Source organism: Pleurodeles waltl, chromosome 2_1, assembly GCF_031143425.1.
Source record: "Pleurodeles waltl isolate 20211129_DDA chromosome 2_1, aPleWal1.hap1.20221129, whole genome shotgun sequence".
NCBI classification, from domain to species: domain Eukaryota; kingdom Metazoa; phylum Chordata; class Amphibia; order Caudata; family Salamandridae; genus Pleurodeles; species Pleurodeles waltl.
Window position 1 is genome coordinate 847,012,055 of NC_090438.1, and position 15,576 is coordinate 847,027,630.

Consider the following 15,576-nt stretch of genomic DNA (forward strand, 5'->3'; position numbering starts at 1 on the left):
TAAAAATATCCCACCCCTTTATCAATTATACTGCTCTAGACCATGTAATGTTCAGGGTTGTCCAGGGTGGGAAGTCAGCACTGTCACAAAAAGAAGGGTCCAATCTGTGTTGCTTTTTATAAAGTGATCTTCAAACTAGCCCTTTCCAATCCCGTGTCTTGCAAGCTGCTCATCTCTACAGTGAATGCACTAAACATCTGAGTTACACTGCACATTTATTAAGGCACACACATAACAGTGCATGTGTGCAATGTTTAACTGTAGATCACCAAACGTTTAGGTTTAGCTCCTCCAAGCACTTTTTTCCTTATACCAATGCACTGTGCATTTTGTGCTCATTCTGTTGTGATTCAACATAGAAACAACTGTGGCTCAGACAGTGCCACAAGACTCCTGTCACTTCATTACCAGCTCTATATAACAAAACAATGCTGTAGGTTTTGTAACTTATAACTCTTGTACCATGCATACTGTTAACTAAGGCACATTCAGTGGTCTTACTGAGTAGAAAGTGTGTGATTATGATCGGATGGAATTTAGAGCTCTGGGGTTGAGGCAGAATGCAGTGTCAATTCTCACAGTGCCTGTCAGCGACAACAAAAGGTGTTCATACTACATGCACCTCCAGTCTTTCACCTCTCTACAAACCATGGAGATGCTTTCTTCTCTTCAGCAGCCAAGGTTCTGTCCTCAAGGGCAAAGATTACAAGCTGTGACTTTAAGTTTTCTCTGCCTATCGGTACTCCAGCACTGACAGGACAAGCTGAAAGAGCACACACTGCTCTCTACCCTTGGCAATGCAAGAGATACTGTTCTTCAGGCAATGGGCCTTCATCAATGTCCTCCTCATTTCCTTTTTCAGCCTTATCCTCATTCTCTTCCGAGGTGCACTGGAGCTGACGTTATCTTCCCAGGTCTCGAAGGGAATGTGATAATCATTTTTCTTGGGTTGCGTGTACAGCTTCTGTCCCCTATGCTTTCACATGGTCCTCAGCTCTACTATGCTAAGGCTCTCCATATTAGCCAGATCCGCCTCAATGTCCCCAAAATTTAAAGGTGCAACACTTGAGTGTTAGAATCAATTTATGTAAAGATAAATAATTACCCAATTAAAAATTAAAATTGAATCAAAGATCAAAAAAGGCAAAAGTTGATTTTTAATTTCAACTTAAACCACTGCATGAGGCTTAGAAAACCCAAGTCCTGGATCCCATTGCTGAACACCAATGTAAGAAATTAGATTATAATGTGGGGTGGATAGCTACACCCCTCAAGTAATAATCACAGGCCTTGCCAGAGTAAACCCTCAAAGTCACTACATTAACCTGATCTCAAGCTCTTGGTACAGATAACACTGAGCAGACTTCTTAACTTAGAGCAATGTGTAAAGTATTTATGAAGTTCCAAAACATTAATAAAGTCAAAATAAAAAACTATAAAAATTCAAACCCCAGAAAGTTGTAATGAAAAAAAATAAGAATAAAATGACATAAAAACAATAGGAGGATTGGTGATATGATTTGTTTAAGGCTTAAGTAGAAATAGTACCAAAAGGCATGCAGCCCCAATGATAGTCAATTCTCTAATAGCATTGTCCAGTCAACTGGTCAGCTGGGTACTTTCAAGAAAGAGACTCTAACAGCTCATTATAGCCCTTCAGATTATACAGGAGTTGTTATTTTTCTACCTGGTCCTATTCACATAGAACATTATTAGGATTTTAATCAGTACTCCAATGTGTTTTCTCGTTCTCTATATAGAACAGCCCGGCCTCCTATGATCAAAATAGCTTTATGTGCTAATCACTGTAAGAAGATAACATTACATTTTGCTGTTTCCTACTCTCAAATACCTTGCACCCTGCATTGTGGAACACAAGGCCTTCATAGGGGTGATGTATTAATATAGAAATGGAAGGGTTTTACCTTTGGAAAAAATAGTTTATTTTGACAAGTTGCAAAGTAGGGTTTGCACTGTTACAGTCTAGCTACAGTTGTAGCCCTGAAGATATGTTTGCACTGCCACTTCAGTGGATAGCATAATAGGTGCTGCCATCCCTGCTGGGCCATTAGACAAGACCTTCAGCACAAGCCCAAAGGTGGATTTGCCACAATATTCAGAGATACCATCAGCTGCATGACATACATGGACACCCCCATTGTAGGAAAGTACCCTCTTTCTTTGCATGGTTACCCTATTTTTCTGTCTGATATCAGTGTAGTTGACTTGCTTACCAGGACCCCAGTGATTATGCTGTCTCCCAAACCTCTCTGGCATACTGGTGCACCCATGTAAGCCCCTAATATATGGTACCCAGGTAACTAGGGCATTGGGATTCTAGGGGATCCCTATAGGCTGCAGCAGTTATTCTGCCACCCATAGGGAGCCCATGCAAAGGGTTATGTAGGCCTGCAATTGCAGTCTGCATGAACTGGGTGGATGCATCCATTTTCACTACAGATCACTGCCCAAGGTCACTATAAGTCACCCCTGTGGTAGTTCCTCTCAGCCCAGAGAGCAGGGTGCAAGTACCTGAGTGTGAGGGCATCCCTAAACTAGCAGATCCATTTTGCAGCACTTTGTGAATGCAGGGACACCATTTTACGCGTGCACTGGACATAGGTCACTACCAGTGTCAAGCTACATAATGGTAACTCCGAACCTAGGCACGTTTGGTATCAAACATTGGTTGTATGATTCCATGCACTCTGTGGGCTCCTTAGAGGAGCCACAGCATTGCTTCTACAGCCTTGTGAGGTTTTCCAGGCAGCCCAAGCTGCTGCCACCTCACAGACAGGTTTTTGCCCTCCCATTGCTTGAACAGCTCAAGCCCAGGGAGGCAGAATAAAGGATTTCATTTGGGATGGGAGTGTTACACCCTCTCCCTTTGGAAATAGATGTTACTGGACTTGGGGGGGGTAGCCTCCCCAAGCCACTGGTATGCTTTGAAGGGTACATTTGGTGCCCTCTGTGCATAAACCAATCTAATCCGGTTCAGGGACCTCCAGTCCCTGCTCTGGTGCAAAACTGGACAATGGACAGGGTAGTGAGCACTCCCCTGTCCATCACCACCCCAGCGGTGGTGCTCAGAGCTCCTCCAGAAGGTCCCTGGGGTTTGCCATCTTGAATCCAACGTTGGCAGGAAACTCTTGGAGCATCTGAGTGGCCAGGTACGGCAGGTGACGTCAGAGCCCCCTCCTGATAGGTGGTCACCCAGTTAGGTGACCAATCCCCATTTCAGGGCTATTTAGGGTCTCTCTTTTGGGTGGTTCCTCATGTTCAACTTGCAAGATTCCAGCAGGATTCCTCTGCAACCTCTACTTCGACTTCTCAACAAGGAAACTGCATCTGGACTCTCCAGGACCAGTCAATCTGCAACAAAGAAGAAGATTTTGCCTGCAATATTGTTTCCACAGCTCCTTCCAGTTTCTGCAAAATTTCCCCGGTTGTACATCCTCTAAGGACAGTCCGTCTTCAGTCTACACAAATAAGAAAAAGGAATCTCCCTTGGAGTGATGGAGTCACTCCTCTGCATCTGCAACAGCAAGGACTACCAGCTGCATGGATCCTTTCTCCTGCTGAGCTGCGTGGATCCTGCATCACGGGTGGTGGTTGGAGGTCGTCCCGTCGGTCCTCTCTACAACCTGTCCCTGAGGAGGTAAGCCCTTGCCTTCCCATGCTGGACAGTACCCTCATGTACTGCATATTTTGCAGCTGCCAAAGCTTGTTGGCACTTCTCCCAAGGGGTCTTCAGGCTTCCTGTAGCTCCAATCCCCCGCACTCCTTCCTACGATGCACAGATCCCTGAGTGGCTCTCCTGCAGCGTGGGACTCCTTTTCGTAGTGCTGCGTGGCCTCCATTTTCAACTTCTGTGTCCCCATCGTGTGGGACTCCTGTGAGTGCTGCCTGTGCTTCCATAGGCACTCTGCAATGCTGAGGGCCCCCTCTGACTCCACCTCCTGGGTTGTATCCTCCTGGGCTTTGCTGGTCTCCGGCAGCACCACTTTCTGCCAACCGCGAGTTTTGCCTATGCCGAGGCTTGTTGGTGGAATCCAAACACGCAAACCTGACTGCGATCTTCCTTCTGGAGTGGGACATTACCTGCATTCTCCAGGAACTCAACTCCGAGCCCAGGACTACAGTGCTAACTTTTCTTCCTCACAGTCGACCAACTCCTGCACCTTCAGTTTGGTGGGTGGCGGCTCCTGTCCGAACTGGACTCTGCTGTGTCTTCTGGACTTTTTCCCCTCTTTCCACAGGTCTTCCTCTTCAGGAATCCACTGTTGGTTTCTGGCAGTCTCTTCTGGGTTTTGCAATTCTCTTCTTTTCTTCTAAGTGGGCGTTTTGGGGAAATTCTAGTGATTTACTCCTGCTTTCCTGATACCCCCAGCGCCTCTCTACACACCTCCACATACCTAGGTGAGGGTCCAACTCTTGCATTCCATTTTTTTGTTTGTATATGGTTTGTGCTCCCCCTAGGGTCACTATTCTCTATTGTGTTTTACCTATTTCCTATTTCTGACAACTAGTTTATATATCTTGTGTATTACTTACCTTCTAAGGGAGTATTGCCTCTATAATATTTTGGTAATGTGGTACCATGATAAAGTACCTTTATGTTTGTAATCCTGAATGTAGTCCTTCATGTGTGTAAGTGCTGTGTGACTACAGTGGTATTGCATGAGCTTTGCATGTCTCCTTGATAAGCCTTGGCTACTCAGCCATAACTGCCTCTAGAGATCCTGGCTTCTAGACACTGCTTACACTACACTAATAGGGGATTGCTACATGTTTATATATGTTGCTACAATCTTTACATTGGGAAAGTGAAAATAAATTAAAAGTTGAATAAATAATTTTGCAAGGAGAGTGAAGAGATCTATGTTATCACATTGCTCTTTAACAATCTAGCAAAGAAAAATCTGCTACACATCTACTCTGTCTACTACTATTAGTGATATTTTTACAAATAGAGAGAAGCGAAATCCTTAGACAATCTCAGGTAACGGTTTCTAGGGGAAAATAAATGCAAGCATAGTAGTTATTTATTGAATGTTAGCAGCAATTAAGAAACAGTGTGTCCCTAATAATTGTTGTTGTATACCCTTCTAGGTTCCGCTCCAGAGGTAACTTGAGAAGGGGCAGATAGGCAGAGCTGAAGAAGAATCAGCCATCTGAGGCAGTCTCTCTCTTCCCATTTCCCTTTCTTGGTGCTTGAAAAGGAGGGTTTAATCCATTACGAGTAGCAGTGGTAGGGATTTAGGACTACTCATCTGCTCCCAAGGAAATCGAACCGAGGTAATCTTGACGGATTGAAGTGCCACTCAGTATATACTGGGAATTTAGATTACCTCATGAGCAGAATGGTCAAAGGAATTGATTTAAAGGCTCTAGCAACCATGTTGGAAGGGTTGCAAAAACAATAAAACAACACTGTGGAAGAAAACAAGGTATTGAGAGAGGAGCTTCAGAGGTCAAATCAAGAAACTGTGCAGATAAAGCAAAGGATGGATGAGTTAGTAGACCCCACCCCAAACCCAATGAAAAAAACTGTTTCCAGATGTTCCTGGTACTTCACAAGCTACTGGTGTATCCACACAAGTGATTTATGCAATCTCTCCCATAATTCCCCTCGCACAGCTAGAGCATTCTGGTGGGGATACACATAAGGCGCAAATTTTTGGGGCGCAATGTTCTTTACATTTTTTGGGTAGACCAGTAATTTTTTCAGAAGACCAGATCAAGGTAGCATTCATATTGTCTGATCTGACTGGGGATGCAGTAGCCTGGTCCACGCCAATCTTCTCAAGGAATTACCCAATTTTGTATATTTTTCAAGACTTTAAGGAGTTTCTATGTTTGGCAACCCGCATCTCAAACCAGGAATAATTAACTTTTAAAATTGAAGCAGGGAAACAAAGACTTAATAGTTTATTCAGCCCAGTATAATGAACTTATTATAGAAACAAATTGTTGTAAATCAAGAAGGGCCATCATTATTTTTCATGGGCTTAAAGATGAATTGAAAGATACACTAGCGCACATTCCAAAATAGCCCATAGAAGTATCAGAATTGGTTAACCTAGTATTACAGATTGACCATTGTTTAACCAAAAGGAAAGCAGAGAAGTGAAGGGATTTTTTTCCACTCCTGCCAGGATTTGACAAAATAAAGAGTGACCATACGAAACTAGCGATAGAACAGCAGTTGATGAACCTATAAAGATCGGCTCTATTCAGGGACCATTTTCCAAGGAGGAAAAAGAAAAGCGGAGAACAAACTACTCATGGTTATATTGTGGTATGTCAGGGCATTTTGTTAGAGAATGTCCCAAGAAACCAAAAGTATGCCAATCAGGAAAAGGCAAGCTCCATCAGTAGGAGGAGTTGCTGTGATGAAAGCAGAACTTAAGTCAACCGCCCTGACCCAACAAGTGACCAATACATTGTAGACAGCAGTACCACATTTGGTACAATCTATTTCAGTCAAACTTCAGGATAAAGAAATTCAAGGGATCTCTGTCATGATTGATTCTGGGGTGATGGGCAATTTTCCACAGCATAAGCACAGATATTCAGAGAGCCATAGAATAGTGCCTTTCCATAGCCACCACCACAGATATCCAGAGAGCCAGAGAAAGGTGTCTACCTACATCTCAAGAGCAGAATAAACCAGAGAGTCAGAGAAAAGTGTCCTTTCACAGTACATTTTCAACGCTATTTCAATTGAAGAGCCAAAGAAAGGTGTACATAGACATTGATTAAATTAAAAGGAAAAGTGGTTGTTAGTTATACTCTTTTATTTTTTTTAAAGGACTAGAGACAATGAACAAAACATATCTATTATATATATTTATGTATATGTATATATATACAATCTTTAAAAATTGAGAAAGGGAAAATAAATTAAAAGCTGAATAAATAATTCTGCAAGGAGAATGAAGAAATCTATGTTACCAAATTGCTCTCCAACAATTGAGCAAATAAAAATCTCCTGAACATCTACTCTGTCTACTACTATTAGTGACATTCTCACAAATAAGAGAGAAGTAAAATCTTCAGACGATCTCAGGCAAAGATTTCTAGATTAAAATAAATGTAAGCACAGTAGTCAACAGTTTAATGTTACCAGGAATTAAGAAACAGTGAGTCCATAGTAATTGCTGTACTATACCCTTTTAGGTTGTGTTCCAGAGGTAACTTGAGAAGGGCCAGCTAGGCAGATCTGAAGAAGAATTAGACATCTGAGCCAGTCTCCCTATTCCCATTTCCCCTTTCCGGCCATTGGTGCTTGGGACGAAGGGTTTATTCCGTTACGACTAGCCGTGGTGGGGACTGAGGACTAATCATCTGCTCCTGAGGAAATTGAACCAAGGTAATCTTGACATCGACCCTCAACTGGACCCAAATACTGTTGAAACTTAACTTCCAAACTCAACTGATGAATGAACCCTGACCTTGCGGCCTGCCGTCACCACTGTTGAAATTGCTTCTTCCATGATGACCATTCACTCGAGGAGTCCATCTTACCCTTGCCCCATCACGTCTTCACCCAAGGACTCCTACCAATCAGTGAAGCACTAATATCCATTCCCAATGCCTCAATTGGCTCAGCCACATTCCCAGACACATGGAAATATGCTACCATCATGCCCCTGTTCAAGAAACCATTCGCTGAATTAGCCATGCTCTGCAATTATAGACCCAGCTTTCTCCTTCAATATTCGTCAAAGGTCTTAGAGAAACTAAGCAACCAATGCCTCTCTGATCACCTCAGCAACCACTGGCTCCTCAATGCCATACAGTCTGGATTCAGGCCCAACTACAGCACGGAACCAGCACTCATTGTCACCACAGATGATATCTGCATGAGCCTTGACAGAGGAGAGCCTTTATTCTCTTGGACATCTATGTAGAATTTGACACAGTCTCACACCCCATCCTCATCAGACACCAGCACATGACTGGCATCAAAGAACCTGCTCTCTGCTGGATCTGCTTCTTCTGAACAGATAGGACAAGCTGTCACCCTGGCATCTCACTCCTCAAAAACCCACAAACTCATCTGCTGAGTCCCTTAAGGCTTGTCGCTCAGTCCCACCTTCTTCAATGCATTCATGATCCCTTAGGCCAATGTCTCTCTGGCAACATCATCAACATCCTCTCCTATGCAGATGACTCACAACTCATACTCTTCCTCTCAGACTAGTTCCCCAACACAAGGAACAAGTTCCTCACCACCTGCAAGATTGAAGTTGCTAACTGGATGAAAGACAACTGTCTCAGTCTCAACAAGGACAAGAAGCTGTGATCTTCTGGAAGAATACCTCACCATAGGATTTCAACGGGTGGCCAGCAGAACTTGGACCCACACCAACACGCAGCATCCACACCTTGGAAACTTTTAACCTTGGACTAATCATTGACAGTAAAATGGGCGTGACTGCAGAAGTCAACATCATCACTGCATCCAGCTTACACATCCTAAAAATGCTGAGGAAGATCTTCAAATGGCTTACAAGCAACACAAGAAAAACTGTCACTCATGCCTTAGTCACCAGCATGCTGACTATGAGAACACCCTATATGCTGGGATCATCAAGCAGTTCCCTAGAAGACTACAGACCATCCAGAACTTGGTAGCCAGACCCATCCTCAACCTTCTACACAGAACTCACATTATACCACACATCAGTATACTACACTGGGTTCAAATACGTATACACGCTCAAATTAAACTCCTCGCACATACATTGAAGGCACTCCACAACTCAGTTCCTACCTACCTGAACAGTCACATCTCCTTTTGCCCACCATCCAGACAACTCTGCTCTGCAGGACTCCTAATCACCAACATCCCATGGATACACAGAACCATATAATGAGATTGAGTGTTCTCTTTCATCACTCCTAAAACATGGAATAACCTCTCTCTCACACATATTAGCTTCTGTCTCTCTTTCTGAATTCTCAAGAAGCTGAAGACCTAGTGTATCAATTAACCAACTTACAAATGCAAAAGGGATAAAAACACATACCTATGCAGAGCCAGGATACCCTCACAGCTGACAGTACACTTTACAAATACACATAACGTGGAGGCTGACAAGAAGGACATATGGCATGTTGAGTCAGGATGTTGGGCACCCTGTGACTCTCAAAGCAAAACAACCTTTCCTTACTAAACTTTTTTCACTGTTCATGTTCTATAATATTGTCTTAAATGGACTTCCATAGTGCATATAGCCCAGAAATAACATGTCAGAGAACCTCCTTGTTTGCCTTCTGCAGATGACTGAAGAGAAAATGAGGAAGAACATAAGTGGCCTCAGGGGTGCCTGGTACATCTTAAATCTGTCTTGACGACTGATCCCTCTCAGATTGTCTTAAGAAGTACTAATGAGACTTCTGTGAGTATTAGTCTTCTTTATTTCACCAGCATAGCAAGCACACTCTACAGCTCTAGTATGTCCTCCCTTCTCGCTTCCAACCACCAACCTCACTTCCCCTGTAACCATGGCTACTCAAGGCATCACTTGGAATACCTGAGCGTCATGATTCCATCCAGCAAGGATAGGTTACAACAGACAGTCAAGCAGGTATTTGGGTTGAAGGAAAGCCAGGAGAGGTGGCTGTTGGGTGAGGCTGTGTTGGTGCCTCAGCAGGTGGCACTATAGTCAGAACAAGGTCCTTTGGTTCTTCTAATTCTTGGCAGCCAGGATGCTGTCAGCAGCACCTGCAGGGCTAAATTAACCTTATTACATCCATCATGCCACACATTTTCATATTAAATTGTTGAAACATTTCCTCCCACATATCATAATAAATATTGGAAAAACCAAAAAGATTATTGAATTGCTAAGCAATAGTTATGCAGTTATGTTTGTGTTTCTTTTGTGTGTGGGGCGTGGGGTTGTAAAATGTTAGCAAGTGCCCGTGCCTCATCACATTACATTCATGACCTATATTTCAACTGTTGCATATGAGGTGACTATGACACATGAATGACAGATACAATGTTAAAATTCATAATTATCACTTAAGTGGGTAAGGGGAGTCATGTTTATATTGGAAAATAGTCAATGGGGGTCAAAAGAAAGGACACACACATAGTACAAAGCAATGAGAAATCAAACACATAATATCAGGAAAGAGTAGCAAACATAGAAGGGTTAGCCAAAAGACTTCAAGGAACACAATGTTAAACCAAATATATATACACATAATGTTCCAAGAACAGTTAATCCCACAATCTCAAAAGTTCAAAAGAATTCCAAAATCTCAAAATGTAAAGCAGATAGAAAGAGTTGATGATGTAGAGGCAGTCTAGAAGGACAGCAGGCATATACAATTTCAATGCTGCACATCTTGTGACTCCATAAGGTCAACAACATACTCCTCTTCTTTCACCCTGATTTGCTGCTCAATTGCATGTTGTCATCAATGGCCTTTTAGACCACAAACTGCTCATCAATTCCATGCATCAGGCCTCTTGGAGGAACTGTGGTAGAAAAGGAGAGAAGGATTATGGGAGGGTTCAGAGGTGCTAGGTGCAAAACAGACAAATTGCCACTGATCCTCTTCAGGTGTTGTAGAGATATTTGGGATCGGGGAAAGACAGAAGAGGTGGCTGCAGGGAGATGTATTGTTGATGCAACCTAGGCCCAGGACATCATCAGGGTAAGACTGGCCTATAGGCAATAAGGGAGGGCACTATCGGCTGGTCTCACAGATCAGTGTGCAAGTCTTTTTTAGCAGATTATGGGCCTGTTTTGTAGCCAGATGGGTCATTTTTACTATTTACTTCCTTTGATATAAACATGAACTTTGTCTGTAGCAAACACAAATGCATGCCATCCCTATACTGTATAAAATACACATAGGGCATGTCTTTACAAGTTAAAAATTGGCCTGATTTGCAAATGTGGACCGCTTTTTTGTTTTAGCTGTCTGTTTTGCTAATGTGGACCAATCTTATTTCAGTGCTTAGGTCTATTTACTATCCCAGTCTGACCATGGACATTCTTTCTTTTCACTTTCCTCTTTAGTCTTGAGGGTAATGATGATCATCACCTCTCTGTCTGTGCCTAAGCCCTGGATGCATTTTGTGCTGTCCCCAATTTCTTGCTGGTTTGACATGAGCTATTCCAAAGGTCTGCTTACCTAATACAAGTTGGTGTTGGTGGTGGCTCTCTACTGTTCTCGTCCACTTTGTGTTCCCTGCAAGCTTGTTTGCTTACTTCTGCCTGCTGTGATAAAGAAGACAGATAGGTCTATCAGAAGACCTATCAAGTAGCATATTTGACTGCCTCATGTGACACTACACAAGACCAAAATTAATATGCAGTATTCACAACTAAAAAAGGATTATAATGGCAGTTCCTAAATTAGCAGATATGTCATGCAGAAGACAACCACTATTGTATCCTTTCACCAAGTAAATGTTGAATGGTTTAAAAAAATAGAATGTTGTTGGGTGAAAACCATACACCTTTTAGAAGAGACCTTAGCAACCATTATCTGTGTGATGTTTATAGGAGAGGTAATTGATTCAACACCAAACGTATGTGCACCTCTGTACTAACATTCAGTTTGGGTATCATCTGCATATTTGAAGGCAGAGAATTTACATATTTTGGTGTCAACTTGCGTTCCTCTACAACCCAATGTAGCTTTATGTGCTTTTGCTTCTCCGTACATAAATGTATTTCATGACGTATGAAAGCCATGAGACACATCATGACTTGTGAATTGGCAAATTTTTGGGTCATCCCACTGTACAAATACACAAATTAAACAATGGGCCATTAATCATAGATCTCAACCTGCTACCTTTCTAAATAAATTAACCTGTGCTTAGCCCTCCTGTAGTCTGGCACAAAGGCAGTCATGTTTAACTTTTAGGCAATGTGTGAAGTATTTATGCAGCACACAAACGGTAATAACATGAAAATCAACACCAGAAAAATGTTGCACTACTTTAGAAAAATAGAGAAATAAATATCACATTATTTGACAATAAAATGATAAAAAATCCAATTAGTAGAACTGGAGATATGCAGTTTTAAAGATTTTGGGTAAGCATAGCATCTAAAGGCACAAAATGTCACTTGCAGGTATCTGGTCTTGCAAAATTAGGCGAAAGTCACAAGTTCATCCTGACTCAGATGATGCACAGGCCATCTACAGGGGCCAGGTTAGTCCTGCTGAAAAAGTTACTTTCTAATGTACAGTGGGAAGAGTTCCATTGGTTGGGAAGGTTGTTGTGAGGAGTAGGGAGAGCATTATGCATGGTCATCGCTTTGGCAGAAGGAGAAGGCCTGTTATCCCTGTAACACAAAGATCCTGTTGGGTGTCATGGACGATTGTTGAGATCAAATAGGTTTTAAGGCATGTGCAAAGTGGGCTCTGGCCCAGAGCCCCCCCCCTTTCAGGTAACAACTGATTCTTGAACAGATTCTTTGAAATGCTGATTTCCTAATTCTTTAATTTATTTTAATGTGTGGGGTGTGTGATAGTCTCTTACAGACATTTTGCAGAGAAATATTGTGTTTATGTTTCATGCCACATCCACAAAAAAGTTTCTTTGAGATCAAAACAGGACCTCACATGAGAAATAGCCAACACAGAGAATATTTGCAGAAATAATAATGAGCTGCTGCTGTTTTACAATGTTGAAAACACAGGTTACCATCCCTGAATATTAGATGTAATCATATTTAGAATTTGGATGAGTGTATCTGTGCACTGTCAGTGACCTGACCAAAGAGGACATGAAAGCACTGAAAATAAATCTTAAAGTTGAAGCTGTTCCGAACAGGGGTCCCAAAATACATTTGGCCCAGGGCCCCCAAAATCCTTAAGATGTCCCTGGTTGAGATTCACATTGGAAGTCACAGTGGATTCTCAATGCTGTAGCACAAAGGGCAGATCTCACGTTGTCGGTCATCACTGCCTATTGCTTTAGTGTGAAGTGTCAGGTTCACTGGAGCTTTGCGTTGGTGGTTGGCACAGGTGTCAAGATCTTCACAAATGTTTCTGGCATACTTTAAATGTTTGCCAGACCTAACAAATACAGAGGAACTTTGAGTACTTCCAACAGGGCAGAAATAGCATGTGAGGGGAATGTGGGAAACGTTTGTTTCACTTTCCATTTTTGTTATGGCTAGGAACATGGCTCTATTAAAGCGAAACTCTACAACATCTCTTTACATAGATGTTCAGGGCCATATAAAGCAAGAAAAGTGTGAGCATAAACCTACACATTCATAGTCATAATTCTAGTATTGTGCATACATTTCGTAACAAATATATTTCACGTAGAAAAAGTGAACATTTTCAGTCAGGAATAAACTCCTATTCACCCCTCGCTCTCATGTAAATAAGGGGAGTATAGAGGCATGACTGAAAATATGAAATAATGCTAATTCAAGTCATAAAATGTCATCTCTTCTGTTTTTCTCCACTTAATGCATGACATGCATGGATGTGGAAGGATGAACAACGGACAGATATACTGTGTATCAGACCAAAATGAAAGAATTAGTAAATCTCTTGAACCTGGCCACAATCACACATCAGAAAGCAGTAACAATCTCAATCACACCTTGTGCTGTGAATCATCTCATTCCTTCCACTTCGCACAGGGATGCAGACCTTGACTATCAAGATGAAGAGGAACTTCAAAGAGAAAGAGGAAAACCTTATGGTCAACATTGTGGTTCAACAGTGTGGGAAACACCATGGTCTGTCTTGACTTACCCTCAGAGGAGCTGAGAAGCAGGCTAAATGGCAGGAACTCACAGATACACTGAATACCTTTGGTGGAGGGACACAGTGTGGGGGAAATAAAAAGAAATGATAAGACAAGAGGCATGCAGTAAAAAAATTGGAATTACGACCATGGCGGAAACCGCCAACAAAGACAGCCACTTTAACACTCCGACCGCCACGGCGGTACAAACAAACAGCGCGGCGGTCACCGCCAACAGACAGGCGGGAGACAATGTACCGCCCACACTATTATGTCAGGCTAATCCGCCACCTTTTCCGGAGCGGATTCACCGTGGATAAAAACATGGCGGAAACAGGAATTTCGAAGGGAAAACGCTCACCTCTACACACTCCACGAGGAATGACGACACCATGGAGCCGGAACTCCATATTCTTCCTGCGCTAGTCTTCCTGCTCCTGTACCAGGAGCACCAACGCCGGCGGCGAAGACCACGGTGAGTACTGCACCTACGACATAGGGGAGGGGGGAGGGACACACACACGCAACACCCCAACCCCCACCCCCACCCTCACCCACTACAACACACACACCAATGCATATCCAAACATTACAGTAACACCCATCAACCCCCCCGGAAGAATGCAAAGACAAAAGGAAATGAGTGTAACCATTGTAATATATCAAAATAGAGTAAGCAAAAATATACATATGTACACTATTAACAAAATATACACCACGAATAGTAGTCCAGGTATTGCACCATTCATAGTCCGTGGACCACTGGGCCCAAAATGCATGGGCGAGGCCCACACAAGATACCCGAACATGACGGAGAGAACACTGCAGGGGCATCAGATAGAAATACAACAGGCACCTCAGGGGGAAGGGGGCACCTCAGCCGGATGAGTGCACAAAGCCAGATCCACGAGGGGGCTCCATGCCCATTGATGTATCCTGGGGAGTGCAAAGCCACAGTTTCTCAAGTCTCTCCAGTGGGTGGTTTGCCCACTGTACCATCCTGGGGAGTGCAAAGCCACAGTCTCTCAAGTCTCTCCAGTGGGTGGTTTGCCCACTGCTGTATCCTGGGGAGTGCAAAGCCACAGTCTCTCAAGTCTCTCCAGTGGGTGGTTTGCCCACTATACCATCATGGGGAGTGCAAAGCCACAGTCTCTCAAGTCTCTCCAGTGGGTGGTTTGCCCACTATACCATCCTGGGGAGTGCAAAGCCAGTCTCTCAAGTCTCTCCAGTGGGTGGTTTGCCCACTGCTGTATCCTGGGGAGTGCAAAGCCATTCTCTCAAGTCTCTCCAGTGGGTGGTTTGCCCACTGCTGTATCCTGGGGAGTGCAAAGCCACAGTCTCTCAAGTCTCTCCAGTGGGTGGTTTGCCCACTGTACCATCCTGGGGAGTGCAAAGCCACAGTCTCTCAAGTCTCTCCAGTGGTTGGTTTGCCCACTGTACCATCCTAGGGAATGCAAAGCCACAGTCTCTCAAGTGGATAACAGTCTCCACTGGTTCTGGAGGGGGCCTGGTGCCCAGAGTGCTTCATCCTGTGCAGGACAGATGGAGTGGATGCAAGTCTCCACTGGTTCTGGAGGGGGACTGGTACCCAGAGTGCTTCATCCTGTGTAGGACAAACGGAGTGGATGCAAGTCTCTACTGGCTCTGGAGGGGGACTGGTGCCCAGAATGCTTCATCCTGTGCAGGACAGACGGAGTGGATGCATGTTTCCACTGGTTCTGGAGGGGGACTGGTGCCCAGAGTGCTTCATCCTGTGCAGGGCAGACGGAGTGGATGCATGTCTCCACTGGTTCTGGAGGGGGACTGTTGCCCAGAGTGCATCA